We start from the raw sequence: 21,662 nt of genomic DNA, 5'->3' as shown, positions 1-21,662 counted from the left end.
GGAGCAACTTTTATTATGGAAATATTTCCAAACTTGAGCAGCAATCCCTTTCATACCTATTTTTTCTACGTATTTAAAATCTATACTACCTGTAAGTAATTTTTTCCTGGGTAAAAATTGCTTGGCATTTAAGTTCTACATCAATAATCTTTCTTGGATTTTTTAAAATTATTTTTAAATTTTTATTTTGTTGTTGTTGTTGTTCATATGACTGTGAGAATATTCAGAGGATGTACCAAATTTTCAAACAAAAAATGCCACATATGCAAAATAAGGATTAAGGATCTAGAAGGAAAAGTAAGGAAATGAAAAGCACTGATTCTCTACAACTATGACGCCTCAGAAATATGTGACATTTTCTATTATTCTGTAGTGTGGTGACTTTATACATTCATATACTTGCACAGCATGGGCAACTTTTTAGTAGCTTTTCATTCATCAATTTGGCACTTTTACAGGCTCAGCTAACATTTCACTAAGATTTTTTTATTTTTTTTTTAATATATTTAATTTCCTTGACTGAATCTATAAAACAAAGAAGAGAAAGATTAAAATAACAAGAAGTACATTGACCTAAATTCAGTTCAAAGTTTATGCTGGCTTCTGCTGTGTACTTTTAGCAGAGGAGCCAGCAGTTTTTTCAGTGAATGCATCAGCAGAAATACTTGTAGTCTCTCTTCTTGTGAAGGAGTCATACTGGAACAGGACAGGCCCAGAAGGACTGGCCACAAAGAAGTGGAAGCAAGGCTGGTGCTGGCCTCCTCAGGCCTTTTCTTTCCTGGAGATATGTAATCTTGTTGATCAGAAGGCTTTTGAGAGTAATTCTTAAGGTTTCTGACAATATGAATTCTCTGAAGAAATTCTGAGCATACACTCAAAATTGGATAAGATGAAAAAACTGTATTGAATTTAGTTTGAGGACTTTGATTACTGGAATAATTAACGTGAGAATAAGAATGTGTGTGGGAAGATTCAGATCATGGCTACAAGAGTATTTGTTATCATTTCCACATCAAAATCAGCACTGTCCAGAAATGAGATATGAAGAACCAGCTTACATTAAGCCTCTGCTGACCACACCCTAAGTCTATAGCAGTTCTTTACTTTTTAGGAATAGCATCCTTTTCCAAATGACTCCTAATCTTGCTTCAGGTAACCAGACAGCTTTTCTGTGGCAAAAAAAACACCAAACAAACAAAAAATCAAGCAAACAGCTCATGAGTCAGTCATGTTAGAATTAGTTTTTACCTACATATAAAAACCATCCACAGATGTCACCTGCTAGAAATTCCATGCTGAGATTGCAAAGACCAGCACTTCTATGTTAGGAAATGTCATAGTTATAGCTGCCAACAGAAACTTATTTAGCCCTTTTCTATGTTAAGATATACTCTTTAATAGCATAATCACAAACTACTTTTTCCAAAGGACCTCTGCCTCACCCAGGGCACAGGACCTACAAGAGGGCTGAGGAGAGGTTACGCAGGCAGACATAAATCTGTCACATCTTAAATTGGCTGTGCTTGACTTTGCAGCCTAAATAATTTTGCTTTCAGGGGGATACATACAATTTATATATTTTAAATCTTAAATCATGTTAGAGAACCATTCTGCAAATGGTTTCCTTTGGTGGGATTTTGGATGTCTGCTTGAAGACTCCTGAAGGAGGCATAGTTAAGAAATGAATAATCCAGTAAACACAGCCTCCATGCATTTTCAACATGCATGGACTAACACTTCATTTGCTCTCAGTTTGGAGTGTCACATGGTGTTTCAAGTGCTAAAAGATTTACTATGGTTTATGGCTCAAATATTTCTAAGTCAATTTGTCATTTAGCACCAAACTACCCCGTCCTGCAGCACATTCAAACGCTGAAGAGCATGGAAGCATTCTCCTGAATAACTGCCCATGGACTGGAATAGTTTCTATGACCTTTTTCTTGCTCTTGGGATCTTTCATGAAATTAATTATTAAAATGCTAGGCCTTAGGTATATCTGTGATGTAATGCTTGAGGTTTTCAAAGCAAAACCAGATTCTTCCAGTCACAATAATTTTTATATATTAAAGAGTATCTACTTGAAAAGAGAGATCCTTCAGTATAATTGTGCTTTTTTAATCAACTGTATTACCATTTTGCCCTTCTGCAAAGCACTATTAACTGAGTGCATTTCCATTAAATTTCAAAGTATACCACAGTCTTTATGACTGGATGTTACTTTTAAAATACTCAAGTTCTGGCAAGTATGACCTCGGGTGCAAACAAAACATTATTTGCTAGAAATAAGCTATTTAGCTGTGAAGCTTTGATTATGGTTCCATAATTAAAGCATTTGGACATTACTGTAGTGAGTGGGCTGAAACTACAAGTGTACAGCAAATAATGAGCAGGAAACAAAAACAGATTAAAAAAAAATGAAGTTTGCAGGATAGATCGTCGCATCCAGTTCCGCTAACCTTGCACATGGCAGAACATCTTTCCTGATCATTTCAAGTCCAACTTCAGACAGTTAAGTGAGAAGAATGTTATGGCGATAACAAGAAGAACTTGTCAGAAGAACAAGAAAGTTTAACAGAAAGGATTTTGGAAAACATCTGCCCTTGTTTTGCACTGAATGTTAAACCACAACCAGAGGCTGGATTTCTATCTACAGTTAACAGCTATCAGAATGAGTCTTCAGGTCAAGAGGCTTGTGTTTAACAGGTGGCCAAATCAATGGTTATGTCATTTGTAAAAAGAATTTGCTATGGAATTTCCTATCGATCTGTCAATCAGAGCAGTAATTATTATTGAATGGCAAATGCAATTATTATTGAGTGGCAAAACTGATCCTGCAAGGAGAGATGTGATCAAAGTTTTCATAGCCTCAGTAAATGTTGATTTTGAGCAGAGATTCCTCTGTGAAAAACTGAACACTTTCAATGCTGTTACATGCCTGGGACATAGGATAGATGCACAGTATATCTAAAGATCTAAAGATGAGGCAATACTGAAAGAATCCTTCATTTTTCTTGATCCAACTTCTCTCTGTCTGGGTTTACTAGATTACCCAACATATATGAACTAATATTCTAGTCTGCAGAGAGTTCTCCTCATGTTTGGAGGAACTAGGGATTTCATAACAGTTTTATGAGATGAGTTTAGAGCTGCTCTTTGGAAATGTGTTTTTAAACAGAGGATGTGTTTTATCTCTCTTTAGAATATATTTTCTTGTTTAAACTGGCAGAGAACTCATATTTTTGTATTAATTTAGGCAGTGTGGATCCAGGGCCCAAATTGCATTGACCTTAAATAGAATCCTAGTGAAGAGAATGCTGAAACAGTGAAGCTCAGTTTTGTGTTGAGGAACAGGGCTAGTGAGAAATATTTCAGCTGTTATGCTATCCTGATCTAGAAAGCAATGAAAGGCTTCTGTGCATTGTATTGATATGATGTATCTGCTAAAGTTTGCTAAACTTATGTTCAGAGGGGTGTGAATATAAGAGAGAGTCTGTTCCTGGTTGAAGCTTACCACTGTTTTTGGAAAGATCCCAGCATATTATGGTGAAGTTAAGCAACTAATCTTTTGCTATTTATTGCAATCTTTTGCTAATCTATACCTATGATGTGGTACAAAATAAGATGATTTATTAGTGTATTCAAAGCTTGTGAACATGACAGACAACATTAGAGGTTATCATCAGTGTTAGGTCAGAAACATGAAATTGGAGCTGCCCTAAAGATTCAAATGTATTATGGGCATACAATTTGTGGCCTATTGTGGGAGATGCATATTATATTACAATGAGTATTTGAGTGTTCTGTTAGGCTACTCCTTATGTGGTGCATGTAAAAGAGAAGCATGTGACCAAAAATAGACTTAACAAGAAAAAATGATTATAGTATCTGACCATATCTAAGACCTTGTGCTCCTTAAGGACTTGAGGAAAACAAAGTTCTCATGAAAAGCAGAACCACAGATTTGTTTTTCCATTAACTTGGTTGGTCAAAGAGTGAGGAGGTGACACCTAACCAGTTGCCTGTTTTCATTCCTGTTCTGAGATGACCATTCATTTCCTGCATGGGAGCTTGCATATTTTTTAGCTCTGTATATTCTACAGCCAAGGGAGGTGCATCTAGCACATTAGGTATTATGCTCCCGAATCTGTAACCTTCTGAGGCCTTAAATGGATGTTACCCTTAGTTTAGGAAGTCTCAAAAGGGTAAAACTGTGCAAATAATCACTTGTATATGTGGCCAATGCTTGTAGTTACTATCAGGCATGCCCATGGGGCTTTAAAGGCAAAATGTTAATGGTAGATCTAAACCACACATTTATACCTGAGGTCAGCTAGACATACCCAGCCTAGATAGTATTTCCTGCATGATTCAGACATGAACCCCAGCAACTGTATAGCTGCTTCAGCATGGCATTGTGTATAGGGGTTTGACTCACTCAACAGAAGTACTTGGTGTGAAAAATCTCTAGTACAACTGTTCTGTTCATTTATTTATTCTGGTAGGGAGGGGGGCACTGAAGTGAAGGCAATGTATTCCCCATCTGAAGTTTATTGTTCAAAATTATTTCTACCATTTGAAAAATGATTTCCCTATTGTTTAGGCAGTAATTTCTGTCAGTTTTTTAAAAGGACTTAGCACAAGTATCGCATTTTTCATGCTTCTGTGCTCCTTGAAAGAAAAAGGGATTTAGAGAAATACTGAGATTTTTGAAGGAGGTCTGAAAACAATGGAACCTTCCTGGAAAAAAAAATAAATCAATGTAATTTGTTCAGTTCCTTTAGCAACCCAGCCTCTGCCTTCAGAGTTTTCTCAACAGGCTATATTTTTTCCCAACCGCTAGCAAAACAAGGCTAAAGGCTTTCCCAAGGGAAATCTGCTTAAGCCTGTTGCAATGTCTGTTAGGAGTATGGGTGCTGGTGGAGGGTGATACAGGGAGGAACTGTGCTGTCAACAACAGGAAGTTGGTGAAAAATGAGCAGTGCCCCTGGGGAGGTGAATGCAGAGCAGATGGCTCTAATTGTGAGTCACACTGTGACAACTGACAAGAGAAATTCTGCACTCTTGACACTTTAAAGATACCAAAAATACCAGAGAGCGCATTCCATGGCTTCTTGAAGACTTCCATATCGAGGGAGCTGGGGGGGGAGAGCTCCAACTCCTCCTGTTTCCATCACTAAACAGCCCATAAAATTTGCTGCTGATAAGCTTCCAAGCAGCCAAACATTCTAATACTTAGATAAGTCACTAACGTTAATAAAAACACTGAAGAAATAAGAAGGAAGAGGTGAAAAGGGGATTCATGTGCAGGGCAGCACCAGTTGCTTTAGATACTGATCCTTTCAATTAAGGGGTGGTTCTGGATAAGAAAGGGGAAAGTAACATCCTTGTTTATAAGTACTGATAGATTTTGAAATCTCTCTCTCTTTTCTTTTTTTTTTTTTTTTTTTTTTTCCATCTGGAACGACTGCAAACATTTTCTTGATGTATTTCAATTACTGCCTGGATACAGAGTTGCAGATTTATACTGTGCTTCTTTAGTGGAGTTACAACTAGTCAAGACCAGAAACCATTCATATTTGGTTGACAATTTTCTTATTCTTCTTTCTTATTATTATTTATTTATTTTGGGATGACTACTTGGCTTAGGTAGGTCTGCAAATGTCAACACAACTACCCCAGAAATAATTTCTTCTGCTGTATTTGCTTGCTTTAAGATCAGTGCTATGACAGCTAGGCAGTCCATTTCTTGAACATAACCTGTTCTTTCCATGTGCACCCAAACAACATAAATCAACCCTTCTAGTTGGAATTTGGTGATCATTAATTTCAGGCCAAGGCATTATTATTATTCTCCTCATACCATGCAAAATATTTCCCTGGATTCTGCTGAGGAGAGGAAATTTCATAGTGTTAGCACTGTTACTGGGAGCATCTTGTTCCGACTGGGTTCAGGTCCCTGATATTTTGTCATTCTCTTCTGCTTTTCAAATTGCTGTTATTTGTAAGTTACTAACAATAGAAGAGTGAATCTAATTGCTTGGGAAGGCAGCTACAGTGCACAACTGTTCCTCCTACAGATGTTAAGCTGCTGCTCAAGGTCATAAAACATTTGACTGTCATTTCTTGAATAAGTGCTCATGATCTGAAATGCAGGGTGAGCTCACGCAGGTCATGCAGTTCAGCAACTCTAAGATTAGTCCAGAATTTCTGCACTGGAGGCATCCTTACCGTTTTCTGTAATTATTATTTTCCTTTATATCATTATGATAGACTGCAAATTTTTTCTGTTTTTTGTTTGTTATTTTATTTTATTTTATTTTATTTTATTTTATTTTATTTTATTTTATTTTATTTTTCTGTTGGATAAATGCTAGATAGAGACATCTGGCACAAACTGAATAAGTTACATGGAATTGTAGCAGTACTACATCCTTTGTGTTGCACTCTGCTTAGCTTGGCTAATTTGCTCTATTAAGCATCTCTGTAGTACCTGTGGTAGTCATGGCACTTCACATAGCATCATCTGGAAATCCCCCTAGGTAGCCTTGCTCTCAGAACTGCTATGTTACACCCCTGAGGTTGTGTACTTCTTCTGTCCAGTAATTTTGAGTCACTAGCACAGCTTAAGTTGAGTTAATCCTTGGGCATTTTAAAACGTGCATATCCCTTTGCAACTGCTCTCCCAGAATGACAAATGACTTATTTATTAGCAGTTATTTTATATAAGGTCAACTGTTGTTGCCTTTCCTAAGATTTTGTTACCTCTTTGAAAAGCCCTGGATTTACCATGCGTAGAAATAAAACTACCAAAACACTTGTGTTGTTATGCTCTAGGTTTCCTGGTAGGTTGGATAACACATATGTATTCTAGGCTACATTTTCCAAATGCATGAACGAGGTCACAAAGAGATATGCAGATGCACACATCCTGCAAGTTTCCTAAGATATACAAAGCCCTGCCATCATTCTGTGGGATCAGGAGTACGAGAGAAGCCTACAGTAATATGAAGCCAATATGCAGGACTCAGGGAGCCCTTACTTTCACATTTGGTGTGAATTCCAAAGCTTGCCTTTGTGCTGTTATTTTTTCCTGCTTGTCATAATGGATGGGGAAAGGAACACGTATCATGTTCTTGAATTTGGTTCTTGAATCCTTGGCAGAAATTCTGAGATCACAGCTCTTCTGTCCTCTGAAATGCTTTCACTTGGAGAAGTTGTAAGATGTGGTGGAATTTCTTTCTTCTTTATATCTGTGTTGGCTAAAACAAGACAGAGGAGCTTGAAAAGGCTCACCCTCCTCAAGGAACGCTATCTGATTCGTAAGCATTCCTAGAGGTTAAGGCTGGTGACTATCAAGAAAGCAAATACTTCATGCAAGGGTAAGTCCTCTAATTGTGTTTGTGTTGAATAGCTGCCAGATCCCCATGTCAGGATGTCTGCAGTCACGGCTCTGATCTCACCATTCCTTCCTAGGCTGTTGCACAATTGTGTTGCATGTTTGTGGTAGGGGAGAAAGTTGGAGAGCTGAGCTATGAAACCATATCGGGGAAGGAAGCCATGTTTTATTTTAGTTGCTTGGTTTGGATAAAAGCCTGTAGGAGATTGAATAACATATAAAAACATAATGTGGCCCATTCATGGAAACCAAACCTGGTCTTCTGTGCAGATATGTGAAATATGAGGTTTAATACGCAGGGTAGAAAAGGAAATGTCAGTGAAAATGTGTTCACTGGCGTAGTAGAAATTCTAATATACACGTGACAACTCGCTGCATGTTCTGTGGTGAATTTCATCTGTAGTTGCAGGGTCTGTTGGGCCTGAACTTGCAGATGGAGTGAGGGAGCTTTTGGAAAACTGGTTGTGAATCTACCCCTCTGAAGAATCACTTCAAAGATCTTTTTTGGAGGCAATTGAGACAAAGCAGTGACAAATAACAGGTTAATTGTGAAAACAGAAAGAAAGCCAGAGATACTGTGGGCCAGAAGCTTAGCAATAGCAAAAGAAGGAAAGAAGATTGTAGTTCCGTCCAGCCAGAACAGAGGAGTTTGTGGAGGAGCACATGTAAGAGTTGAAGGCTGCCCTGGTTAAACAAACATTCTGTTTCTGAGAGAAGACAGCAATTGCCTTAGCCACAGAAATGTTAGTTCAAAGTAATATCCTGATTACTCTCAGAACTATAAATCTTTTTTAGGCAATCAATTTGTGCATTACTGCTCTTTGGTTAGAACAAAGCAAATTTCACAGAAGTCTAATTTTACTACTGAAAAAATAGTAGGTTGTGTGGATCTATGACTATCATGTTATCTCACACAATAAAAGATGGTGAGCTGGTAGCAGTGGACCAGGAGGATGTCAGTTCCACTTCCTAAACCAAGAAGTGGAGAAACATCCAGAGCAATAAAGAACTTGTACAAATAATACTGGGGAAATCAGAAGTTAATCTGAATACCAGCTCACTTAATCTAATCAGTATGAATAGCTCCCCGCCAGCTACTCCATCACCTGAAACAGGGGTCAAATGATACATATCAGTTAGTCCTCTCAATAAAAAAATCCACCACCACCAAATCCTTCTACCTTCCTTCAAAAGAGAAAAAACAAACAAGCAACCAAAAAAACAAAACAAACAAAAAAACCCACCCAAATATAAACCCAACAAAACAAAACAAAACAACAAAACAACCAACCAACCAACCAACAAACAAACAAAAAAACCCACCCAAATTAAAAAACCTTCATCTCCAAATCTCAAATATCATCACTGCTGAAGTACTAAAAGGTTCCTTATCTCTCAAATGCAGTTCATATACTGGGCTACGTAGATTTGCTGTTAGAGAAAGGGATATAAAATGTAAAGTGATATTAATAGGTGTGTTTCAACCTGCTAGCCTCTCTCTGGCAACTATGCCTTGTGTTGTAAATAGAGGTGGTCACTGAGTTGGCTCAGGAACTTAGGATCTCACCACATGGCATTCAATAGCATTAACCCAGATGCACATCTTCAGGGAAAACAGTATGAGTCATCTCAGTGGAGGAATAGATTATTAAAAAACTGAAAAAAAATAAAATAAAATAAAATAAAATAAAATAAAATAAAATAAAATAAAATAAAATAAAATAAAATAAAATAAAATAAAAAGGAACAAGCGAGACAGAGCAGGAACAAGGAAGAACACTATGTTTCTGTTGGCTTCCTCTGAAGAAGATAATCTGTCAGCTGAAAGTGGAAGGAAGGAAAGCAAGCCATGACCCTGAACTCCGAAAGGCGTCACCTAGATGACATCAAACTATACAAATTATAGTTTGTTTCTTATTATCCTTACCACTTGTAGACACATATTAAAGTTTTAGTCAAGACAGTATTTTTCTGCCATTCCTTTTTAGCATGGGTGACATTTTGCTGTCCCAAAACATAGGTAACACCTACCAATGGTGTTAAAGTAGCACTTGCAGTAAGAAATGGTTTGTGAAACAATACTGTGGTGTTTGAGTCAAACATTTGTTTTCAGAGATCTACCTGGTATTTTTCTAAATTTTTGGGAAGGCACAGAAGATGACCTTTGTGCTTTTTTTGATAACTTAGAGAAAGAAGGATTGAGTCATCTGCACAATACGTAGAATTATTCTTCACAATAGGTTAGGGGCTGCCCACAGAAAATCTGATTTGTTTTCCTATCTCTAGACTTTTTTCTTCATATGTTTTAGATTTAAGCTAATGTAAATTAATTAGAAGAAAAGTAGAAGACAGCTATATTTAGTTTTAATGTATTTTAAATTTTATTTTGTAATAAAGAAGCAGAGATTATTTCCTGAAATCAACCGAGGTATCCTCAGCTTGATTTCTTGACTTCACGCTTAGATAAAAATAGTGTAAACTGTGATCTCTTGGGCAAAATGCCTTCTTCACACTCAAACTGTTATTCGTCATCACTTTACTTAAGAAAAAAAATACCACATGTATTTGAATGAGCCACTGGTAACTTAAATTTAAATGATTCTACAATTGACAGGAAAGATCTTCTGCAGAACAGCTGCCTGTAGCAGCACATGTGTGTTTGTATTCATGAAAAGTCTACACCCAAACAAGATGCAATTCAAAATGACTGTAGTGAAACTTTGTTCTTTTAAGTAATTATATTGTCAAAGAAAACAAAACAAAACAAAACAAAAACCAGAGATATGTATAAAATCAGTTAATTTAGGTTGTTGTTTGTGGAAAACAGATTTACTGTTTCATTTTGTGTTTCTCTGTGTTATTGCTCATTTTTCTTTCCTAAAATAAGCAACCTTTCTCTCTTCTTCCTCTCTTTGACTTTCAGAGGGGAGAATGATGGGATGAAGATTTTTTTTTTCAGTTGAAATGCCAAGACAGTAATGAAATAAAATATTCTATGCATTCTTAGAAAGCCAAACACCTGCTATTGAAAGGGAAATGATGGCCAAGAAAAAGAAAAGGAAAAAGGAACAGGTGCAGTTAATGGGCCAGACTAGGGTATCATGGGAGATTTTCAAAGCCACAGATGAATTTAGCTGTACCAAATTTTAAGTGTTCTTTACCTTAGTTTTCTAAGATTGAAATTCTCCTTGAATATAAGTTTCAGGGGGAAGTCTGCTTGAAATAATCATAGATTTTTTGGAAAAACAAAAACGTTACTACCATCTAATATAACAAGAATAAATGCCAGTGAACACTGATTTTCCACGAGAAAAACACTATACTGGAAAATATTACTAAGCATTGTCAGTGAAAACAAGAATAGTCTACCCTTATGCTTCCACTTTTTACTTTGTAACTTTAATTTCAAAATTGTCTTTGAATGGAAAACAAGGTCTGAGCATTTGTCCCAGACAAGAAACAGGATCTCTTTTTTTTCCTCTTTGGTCTAAGAGAACCCATACTCCTAACTACACCCCCTGTGGGGAGTATTTATCTAAAAATGTATGGGAGAATAGTAAATTTATAAAAAAATAACTCTGGTTGTTGATGCATTAAATCGTTACATTATTAACTAAAATGTCTTTTAGTCCCCTGCATCCCTTACTCCAAGGATAGGCATGCACTGATTCTGTTAAACATGCATTGATTCTGTTAAACACGACTTAGTTTGTACTATAGAATTAAAAACCCTCTACCTTATTTATGGAAAACTCATGCTACTCTCAAGGCCTAATTCACACATTGTGCTGATCAACACCCAGCAAATCCATTTGGTTAGATGGTGTCCGTAATACTATTCTAAATCTTTCGTTCTTGCCCACATGTATTTTGTAAGGCCTACCAGTGAAATGTTTAACTGACAAAGTTTTGCCTTATTCTGGTGGGTATAATAAGGGAGCTACTTTATCATATATTCTACCATTAGTAGACTCCCTTTATATTCAGTATTGATTTTTAATTTATTTTTTTATTATTATTTTTTTTAATTTTGTGAAGAAACCTGTGTAGTCAAAAATGCCAACTGCTTTTCTTGGACTATTATTATTACTTCTGATTTCCATGTATTCATATGTTCTTCCTGTAAAATAATGCATTGCACATGAATTCAAAGCAATATCAATAACTGTGCTATCTATTTCTTTTGTTCCAGTGACTCACTTTACTTAGGAACAAACTATGTGGGTTTAGTCGTTACCCCTGAGATAATATCATACACTACATTCCATCATAATAATGGATTTTAATTTGAAATTATGGAAAAATAAGCTGATCGAAAATAACCTGTAGGCGATGGAATGAACTATGTATAAAATCATCTGCAGGTCTAAATTAATCTGTCTCTCTTTTCTACAGATCAGGGTGGATTTTTTTTTCCTTCCTTTAAAAAAAAAAAACACACACACACACACACACAAAAATAAAAAAACAACTGTTCTTAACGCTTGAACAAATCCCTTTTTCTTCCCCTCGATAATGTGGTTAACTGTCTGGAATGTGAGCCACTGGAAATTCTTCCCCACAGAAGAATCCCCATTAAGCTTTCAAGCAGACTTACTTCATCCCCACAGCTGCATGGATAGGAGACTTTCTAGTGCCTAAATACTTACTGTATATGTCATCCTTAAATTTAATTTTTTTTTTTCTTTTTTTTTTTTTTTTCCCAGCCAGAGCTCTAGGAGCAGGTGCTAGCATTTTGCTTCCTTTCTGCTTCCTCTGTGGGGAACAGGCTAGAAAGAGCCAACTAATTAGAAAATTCTACAGGGAAATCAATTCTGCAAACAGCTGAGGAATGGCATTTCAGTATAATGCTCACTTTGTCTGTCAGCAGGGCCTTGGTTGGCTTGTCAAGTGGCAGTTCTTCCAGATGTTACACATGTTGTGATAAGACCAGAACTGCATCATACATTGCCCATTCATGAAAAGATATGATGCTCTGGAAGGGTAAATAAAATAAAACTGATATTAAGGACATACTATGTTGCTGTCATAAGACAACAGCGTGGTATTTTAACATGTGTTTTGGTGCAGCAATGAACTTACTTTTAGTGATTTGAGTATTGAGTGTTGTCTTTGTTTTTATGTAGGGGTAGGGCAGAGGGGTGGGGGTTTAAAGACATGTACTGAACCTTTACATGTGAAAGGGCGACAGTCAAAGTTAAGCTTGTATATTGTACACATCTAAAAAATAGGTGCAGATCTGTAACATGTCTGAGCAAAATGCCACTTATTTAAACAGTAGCTGGTTATGTGTATACAAGAATAGTCACATCTGCATACACAAGCTCTCTTGTTCAGAGGCACTGGTGATTTGAAGCTACAAGGATCACCCACACGTAAGGAGTCTGTTGTGAGATGTTCAAGGAAACAGCATCATCTTGGAGAAGAAGATTTATCAGAGACTTTGCCAGTACCGGTTTCACCATCTTAGTATTTCTTACAGAATAAAACTGCATTCAGGCACTTACCCTATCTTAAGTAAGTGATGTGTCAGGTTCTCAGCTCTCTTATCAAGGCAGCCATAGACCTCTGTAACACTCAAGCCAAGAACAGCATAAAAAGCACAGTCTTCCTCCCAGCCACATTCTTAATCTGTTCCTTCAAACCCCCCAGTTTTTCCTCAAGCTATTTGTAATTTGAGGCAGCCTTCACCAGCAGACTTCTCATGTACACTATTCTCAGATAGACTTGGCATCCATTGTCTCTGTCCTGCCAGGAGATGGCCTTAGGCTTTGCTCAGCTGTGCAGAAGTATTCCCCAGACTCAAGATGTCTGGGAATTTACACTGGACTGTATATAGAAATAAGGACTTGTGTGTAATATAGAACCTTTTTTCCTTTCCTTTTATTTTTTTTTATTTATTTATTGGCCCAAGCATGATTTTGCAATTAGCATTATTATGAATATTACTTTCTGTGGCAGCTCATTCATTTTTTACTTGTCTTATTTTCTCTTCTTAAGCTCTGTGCTGTACTCTTTATCTATGTCGTGAGTATTAGAATCCTTTTCCCGTCTGTGTCTCTTATCAACTAATTTGTCATATCTAAGAATACGGTAACTAATATGCTTGTGTACAAGTCCCATGAAGACACTTTACTTTTCCGTTGATGAAGATCTCCCAACGTGTTTTCCTATTTTTCATGTTGGTTCTCCAGTTCATTACATCTCAGATGCAGTAATACTCTGTCAAAAATCTGTTTGCGCTTGATTTTCTAACAAGTCTGTTCTCTCCAGTGCAATTACAGTGCTTAACACATTACACAGTATTGGATTCAAGAACTGTTTTTAATATAAATAATCTATCATCCTATTACCAGATCAGTGTTGCCATGCATAAGTTATTTGAAAACTGCTTGTGCACCTTTTCTAATAAAAAAAAATCAAAGCTTTGTAATGCTCATGCTGAAATGTAGCCCTCTTCCAGCACTAACTGCTAAACTATTTAAAGGACACTGACTTCAGCAGAGTAATTTTCACAAATAAAGATCACTCTTGTAGCTGATAATAATAACATTCCATCTTTTGCCTTTAAGATAAATGAAGCCAATTTCTGTACCTTTTAAATTTACTTCACGTGATAACAATTACAGGTTTCCAAATGAGATACAATTTCTTATGAAACCACTGAAATTAAATCACTACTAAGTATTACCACCTTCCTTTTATTGAGTTAGCCATTGAAAAAAAAGCAAATAATACCTCTTTCTATGTTTTGACTGATGTCCATAGCTACATATGTTAAGAAACTGAAAGGCTTAAAATGTGGCAACCTCAAAAAGAGGTGTGTGGACCCTAAAATGTAAGCAATTTGGTAACTCCAAGACCTGTTTTAGTTGGAGAGGCCCTTTTCTCCACATATGAATGACTTGCTTTGCAGTCACATTTTCAGAATTAATTGACTTTTTAATTTTTAACTAAGTCCTAAATGTATCACTGCTTGGCCATTTTCCAAAATGCGCTGTAATATATCTGATGCATGTATTATGAAAGTTTGTCAAGTGGTCCATGCTCAAAGCAAAAGCATGTTTGCATTTAAGGATAAAATCGCATTATTAAATATTATCATCACCCATTCTTCCCAGAATAACAACTTTTATTGCAGAATGCTTAGTAATTACAGGAATACTGAGGAATACTGTCAGATGAAATTTTTGAAGTGATTGTCAAATGAGAAATAGAATGGAAAAGGTTTGATATTTATTTTAAGTAAATGTCCAGCTAGATTGTCATTATATATTGCCTACATGAAAATTCTTAGTGATTTAATTTTCTATTTATTGGCATTCAGATTTTCAAAACACGAACCCAGTTGATGTGGAAATTTCTTTTCCTTTCAGTGTGTGTCAATGGATTAAATCCTGAGGGGGAAAAAAAAAAAAAAGCTATATTACTTCCACAGCTTTTCATTAGTATGATTTGCATTACGTGAATTTTTATACAGTATTTAAAATTTTTTTTTTTTTTTAATATTTTTTTTAATCTAACAACATAAATATCAACTGTATTTACTTAGGATCCAAGAAACATAAGTAAAGGAAAAAGCTCTGCACCTGCCTCTAGACATTGTTGAATAATTGCATGTTGGCACCATTAGCTTAGTGGTACAGCTGATGAATCTTATTTTTGCCTCAAAACAACATAGTTCACTTACCCTAGTTTTGGGTACAAAACTACTCACAGAGTCTTTGTTCTGAATTTCTAAAAGGATTTAGTACATCCCACACTCCACTTTTCAGTTAATGATGTAATTATCAAGAAATGTCATCCATCTCTACCTGTGATGGTTTTTTTTGCTGTATATAACTATATCTTGGTTGTGTGTTTGTCACACATATTGCAGGTGTTAATAAACAAAACCAGTCTGATTTATGACTTGTTTTGTTTGGATGAATTGATGAATGATGATACTGTATATGTTATTATTTAAATTCTTTTTTTTTTTAATTTTTTAATTTTTTTTTTTTACTCCTAAGGATGGCACTATCTAAAACAAATTGAGCATTTTGTTTAGAAAGTTTGAAAGTTTATGCACACCTTTTATTGTGTATACACTTAAGACAAACTTGCAACTGTGGTAAATATTTACAGGAACTGTTTCCAAAGTTTAGAATAGAAATGTAAACTGTCACACTGTCCCGGAGCTTTAACATACACTTGGCTTAATACTACATTGCAATTTTAACATACATTCTGCTGCTCTAAAAATATAAACGTTACTCATTTCTCTGAAGTCCCTTCAATTGTTTATTAGTTAGCATTGTCTGGGAAGGAAGGAAGTGTAAGAAGATAGCAGGAGTAAATCAATGTTTTATTGCAGTGAAATGTTTGTGTTATTTCAGCTAGTCAATTTTACCTATAACCTCCTCAACTGCAGTGCTATCCATTGCAGTTGCTCCAGAATGAAAGGCTACACCATCTCTGCTGCTAGTTACTTCTGATGGAGAGCAGATGAAAAAAAAACAAAAAAGCAAAACAGGTAGATATTTAATTTTATCCTCTGACTCAATGGTTTGAAAATGAGAAGCTGGGTCCACTTTTCCAGGGCAGTAGGCAAGGCATACTAACTTTCTGCTCTGCTTCCTTTTGCAGAAATAATGTCTGCCTCAGACATCTTAGGAGTTCTGAGGACAGGTAGCTTTAGACCTAGCAAATTTTATGGGTCTTCTAATCTAATCTTCTGAGGAGACTTCTGAAAATGGACCTTCAGATCACTGACACACAGCACCTTGCCAGTGTTAGTGTTAGCCTTAAGAATATCTTTAGATATAGATGTTGGCCATCGTAGCTATTAGAAATACATTGCTCCACATGACTAGGAGCGAGTACCTTAATATTTAGTTGGTGTTTGAATTAAAAAAAAAAAAAAGAAAAAGAATTTTTTTTATTTTTTATTTTATTTTTTATTTTTTTTTCTTTTTTTACTGTTAGGCTAATATTAACTGCTTCTGAAATCCCACCCTTAATCCTGGCCTTCTTAAATGCTTCTTAAATTGTCCAGAAGTCAACAAGATCTTTCATTGCCAAAAACTTTGGTCAGCATGAAGTGGAATGAATTTGTGTGCAGGAAGGAAACTGTTATTGATACTAAAAGAATTTGAGGCCTTAGCTATCATGAGACACAACAGAAAGTTTCTTCCTTTCTATTTAAAGGCATGTGATTATAGATATGCAAAGCAATGCTAATAAATATTTCAAGAAGTTGTTTGGCTTCTCAAAACTAATTCCACCATCAGCACCCTTTCCAGATAAAGGAGAGCATTGAGTTGTTGGTTGCCTTTTTTTTTTTTTTTTTTTTTTTAGATGAAAGGAAGTCATAGATGTAAAAAGGGTAAAATTTATATCTTGGTTTGCTGGGGTCTGTTTCACTACTAAATGTCTTTATATCCTCAAAAGATATGTTCGTAAAAGAAACATAAACTCCAAAGAATGTTGGTAAGCTCTTCTTTTTTATTTAAGTGGAAAAGTTTTTTTGCTGGATACACCTGATTATGTTGTCAGAGTCCAGGAATTTAAAGATAAACTCGGGTTCCAGAAAAATATCAAGCTATTCCTCAAATTATTTTTTAAATGCAGCATTTAAGAGACAAACAGAGCTACACATGTAATGCATATGCAAAGGCTTTCTCAAGTTAGTTGTAGAAATTTAAGTATGGTAATAAATGCATGGGCTTAGCCCTCTCAATAGTAGTCTTGCTTTCAGCTGGAAATGATGAGATCATGTACAAAAAATTTGCTTATCTAAAACATATTCGTAAACTGGACTTCAGTGAAACTATTTTTACAACTTTAATGTCATGCTTATTCTAAGTTAAAATGATTTATTATGTACAAGATTTTCAAAATAACATCAGAATTCTTCTGCTAGTGTAACTGAGCAAACTTTTGTATATGTCAAAGTGTAGAACAAAAGAAGAGTAATTGTTGGGAATCAATAGTGGTTACTCAGAAAATGTTAGCATAGGGGAAAACAGATAGATGTTAAGTAGCTTGGCATCTAAATGTTATGTCGGTGGAAGTGACCCTTTTTGTTGTTGTTTTTCTTAGTAGAGCTCATTGTTATTGGTATTTAACATTTGAAGAATGTTAAGTAAGTGAATGTGAAAGCTAATATTAATTACTATTTAATCAGTTAATATTTGAAAGGAACAGCTTTACATGCAAGAAATTCAGAGCTAAATCTGCAAAGAATACAATGCTTCACCTAACTTGAAGGCATCCTGCTAGCTAGTAGAATTTTTGCTCAAAGTTTAGGCACTTCTGTTGCTCAACAAATGCAGAGGAAGTGCTGAGTCAGCTCAGAGTAATGTAATTTAAGCAAATTAGTGCAGTCAGCATTCAAACACAAGGTCATATACATATGGTTACACAGAATATTAACCCAGGGACCAGTCGAAACTCATCTCTCTTCACACATACCACAAACAGTACTGTCTCAGTATATAAGACAAAATGATAGTAAGTACTACTGTTTTTCTGAACTTTTCAGAGTTAAGTTCAGCTAAGTTCAGAAAAAAAAATGTGGAAGATGCCAATGTCTGATGAGAAAAACATCAGGAAGATAATAAAAGGAAAAAGAACAAGAACAATATCCTTTACTTTGTATACTTTCTTAGGGGTGCACAGATATTCAAACTGGCAGAGAGATCAGATTGTTTTGACCATTTCTGCAGTGAGCTGAGTTGTAATGGGCTGGCAGAGCAAGGAATCATTGCTAAAGCAGACATATCACATGGAGAGGTACCATTCTCCTGCTATTATTTCATGAGAGCAAATAGTTGAATGTTTGTGCAAACGTGGGGCTGGAGAGGCTCCCTGTTTACGACCAGCTACGGATGTCTGTGGAACGTTGCTCTGGAGGAATTTACAATGAGATTTCCAGCAGGAAACACAAATGCTAAGCAGATGTATTTTCTTACAGACTAAACCTTTGGACTGAGATTGGCAGAAAATCTTCATTTTATCCACTGTATTTTTTTTAAGATGAAAATCACAAAACAATGACTTTTCAGCCCCTTTATAAAAGACTGGAAGCTACCGAAAAGTTATGTCGATCTACGTATCCCTGAGAGCACACAGACTGCTCATTGAATCTGCTCAATTATTTCATTTGGCATTTAACTTAAAAAATGCAAAACGAGGCAAAGAAAGAAACCCATCCCCCCAAACCAAGTAGTGCTCCTGCTCAGAAGATGTTCAAGGGAGTTATTCCAACTTGATCTTTTTCTCACATACCCTTTATGGGAGGGAATTCTTCTGGAGGAAGCAAACTGGAAAACATCACAAAGATACTGCCACATAGATTTCCTGCTGTTATTCTCTAGAGGAAGAGGCAAAAGTTCTTTCCTCAAATTCCTTTTCCCATGTAAACAGCAGGAAGAATATTATCTTTTGTTAACTTTTTATTTTGCTTACTTGCTGTAATCTGTGAAAAATGTTATATAAAAATGTCATTTATTAATAATGACTGTTTTGTGTTCTATAACAAAAATGATCCCTTGGGACCATATTTGTTATACATGCTGAAATGTATTGTTAGCTAAGTGGCCTTATCTATAATTCAGAAAATCTTAGTGTGCTTTGGAAGACCATTTGGCAAACTGTGTAAGGAAGTCATTTAGTTATCTGGCTACATTAAAGATGAAATCAATTTAAGATGAACGGATACTTCTAGAAAAGTGATATGAAAAAAACAACCTAAGCTCTTGGCTTTGGAAAAAGTAATTAGCCAGTACTGCAAGAGCCTTGGTGATTATGCATTTGGATGTATTTAGTGGACCTAGAAGAGCAATTTAAGAAACTATCACCTGCAACTCTCAGTTCCTACTTTCCAGCTGGTGGCTACAGTTAAGATGTGGTATGTACACTAGCAAGTACTTCTAGCCCATGCCAGTGACAAAATAATAGCCAGTTTAGTTTAAATTGCTGTCTTGGATTATTTTGGAGCAGAGAACAAATTACTTTCAAACGGTGTGAGATTTCATGTCAGTTTTTGATTCCCTGTCTCCATCTTGTTGCTACATGGACATGAGAATGTTGTGGAAAGGATACTGCAAACCATTTGAAGGTAAAACTCCAAAGGAGATTGACTGAATTCTGTTCCGGAAGGTTCAAGTTCATAACATGAATTTAGTGTACTGAGGATATGCTGCAAAGTGATAGTTAAATGAAGTTGCAGGTTTTTTTCCATAAGCATTTATTTCAAGTAATTTGTAGTATAGTGATAAATCTGTGCAATTTTATTTCTAGCTCAACAGGACATTGGACATTGCTGATCTGTTTAATGTATGTAACAGTATTCTACGATAAAAACAATCTATTAGTGAGATAAGTGATAAAAAATAGCATGTCTAAAAAAAAATAAAATCTTAAGGACGGTCCAATACTGTTTGCATTTATCTTAATGATATCCAAATGGTGTTCTAACTAAAGATGTTAATAATTATGATGAGCAATAAAACTCTAGAAGGAGTTAAACTTACTGGCAGGCTTTATTCTGCTAGTGTTCTGTTTGACATAATTCCATAACCTCTTCCCTTCAATAAATGTCAACTACTTTGTTTTATTTTATTTTTTTAATTTCTTGAATGTCCTAGCTGTGAAGAGAGACAGAGCATAAAAATTGTCAAGGATATATCACGTTTTGCATTCACATGCTCATGTTTTTTGTTAGGGTGACTGAAAGGCCAGAAAAGATGCTGCGGGAAGACTTCCAAGCAACAATAAATATTGAAGTTCTTTCCAACTCAATGTTTTGAAATGTCTGTAAGTTTTAACCAAAAGGCCTTGCTACGATCAACTCTAGTAAGGGAATAAGAGTAATATTTCCACAATAAATAGTACTTTCTCCAAAAACCACCAATGGAGAAGTGGTGAGATTTGATGTCAACACAGACTTTAAAAATGTAATAAACTCATCTAATGGGAAAGATGATGACAGCTTTCAAAGATATGTCCACCACCAAGAACTGCTACAGCCAGGTGAGAAATTTCAGTGCTTTTAGTTTGAAACTTGATTAGCTTGTGAAGGGGTTTTGTGATACAGTACTCTCTGACACAAGGCACCAAGCCTTTGATGTGCTTTCCATTCAGATATCAGCTGCAGCAACTCCTCTATCCATGGTCATGGCTTTCCGTGTTCCTCTGGTACTGGAGATATTCTTGTGTTTATGTGAAACACTTCTGTAAACCACGTGATTCATAAATGCTATTAAAAATTGAATCATAACAGCCTACCAGCCAGGAAAGATTCCTAAATCTTTCCTATGGCTGAAACTGAATGAGTTTGTGAACAAATCACAGAAACACCAGGCATGCTCTACATTCACATCCTGACTTGGTGTTTGATATTTCTGTAGCAGAAAAAAAATAACAAATTAAGATATTTAATTTCTCTACTTGTTTACAGTGTTTTTAATGCAGAACACCTAGAGGGAAATTTGACCTTGGAAAAACCTTTATTTCAGAGTATAATACCAGAAGGATGAGCTATGCCCTTAATAGTCAATCTACACATTTTGAAAGAACCTTAAAAAGTAATGTGTCATTTTGCACAAGCATGAAAGGAGATCTGTACAGATAGATAGACAATGAATAGGAAATGAAGCTCATTGTGATGAGTGAAATCAGTTTCAAGGCAAAGCTGTCCTTGGGTGTCTTTCTCCAATGATGAAGACTGGCAGGAATAAGTGAAGCTAATAAACTTAAACTTTGACTCAGCTTTAACAGTATTTCCAAAGTCTATTTCAGAAAATACAAACACTTTAAAGAGTAGCCAGAAACCTCATCTGCTCAGCCACCACAGATTTCTCAGCTGCGCTGGAGACACAGCAACACAAATTACCCCTGAAATTACTATTTCAAGTCATATATTTGCCTGAGCAATATTTTTATATTTTTAGGAGAGTTCAACTAGTAGCAAAAGAACTTTTTCCAGATAAGAACTTAGCTTGGGTTTATGTTAGCATATAATTTGTAAAAGTTTGTAATAAATATGCCTCAGTGAGATTGGTAAAGATTATAGGAAGGAAAATATTGCTACTAACTTCAAGCTACTTGCTTCAATTTAGACCTCAGATCTGCTATGTGAGCTTCAAAACTACAGAGAACTGATGAATCATTATGTAACTATGACGAGAATTTCCAAAGTAGTCTTGTCTTTTTCAGAAATTCTGCTTTGATTGTGAATGTTGACTTCCAATATCATTGACCACTAGCTTTATGCTTGGGT

At 35.7% G+C, this 21,662-nt stretch overlaps 2 long non-coding RNA genes across 4 annotated transcripts in view; one reads left to right on the top strand and one right to left on the bottom strand.

Annotated features, from left to right (window-relative positions):
• LOC107313548 (uncharacterized) overlaps positions 1 to 21,662 on the top strand; it is a 203,486-nt gene that overhangs the window by 174,912 nt on the left and 6,912 nt on the right. For both annotated transcript variants that reach the window (XR_014945887.1, XR_004307032.2), the window contains exon 3: positions 20,106 to 20,413. This is a non-coding gene — a long non-coding RNA (uncharacterized LOC107313548). The remainder of the gene's footprint in view (positions 1 to 20,105; positions 20,414 to 21,662) is intronic.
• LOC107313549 (uncharacterized) overlaps positions 12,057 to 21,662 on the bottom strand; it is a 112,397-nt gene continuing 102,791 nt past the window's right edge. For both annotated transcript variants that reach the window (XR_001555056.2, XR_014945888.1), the window contains exon 3: positions 12,057 to 14,793. This is a non-coding gene — a long non-coding RNA (uncharacterized LOC107313549). The remainder of the gene's footprint in view (positions 14,794 to 21,662) is intronic.

This window comes from Coturnix japonica, chromosome 4 (genome assembly GCF_054131305.1).
Source record: "Coturnix japonica strain WE chromosome 4, WE-NBRP24, whole genome shotgun sequence".
Taxonomy (NCBI): domain Eukaryota; kingdom Metazoa; phylum Chordata; class Aves; order Galliformes; family Phasianidae; genus Coturnix; species Coturnix japonica.
This window is presented reverse-complemented; position numbering and strand designations above follow the sequence as displayed.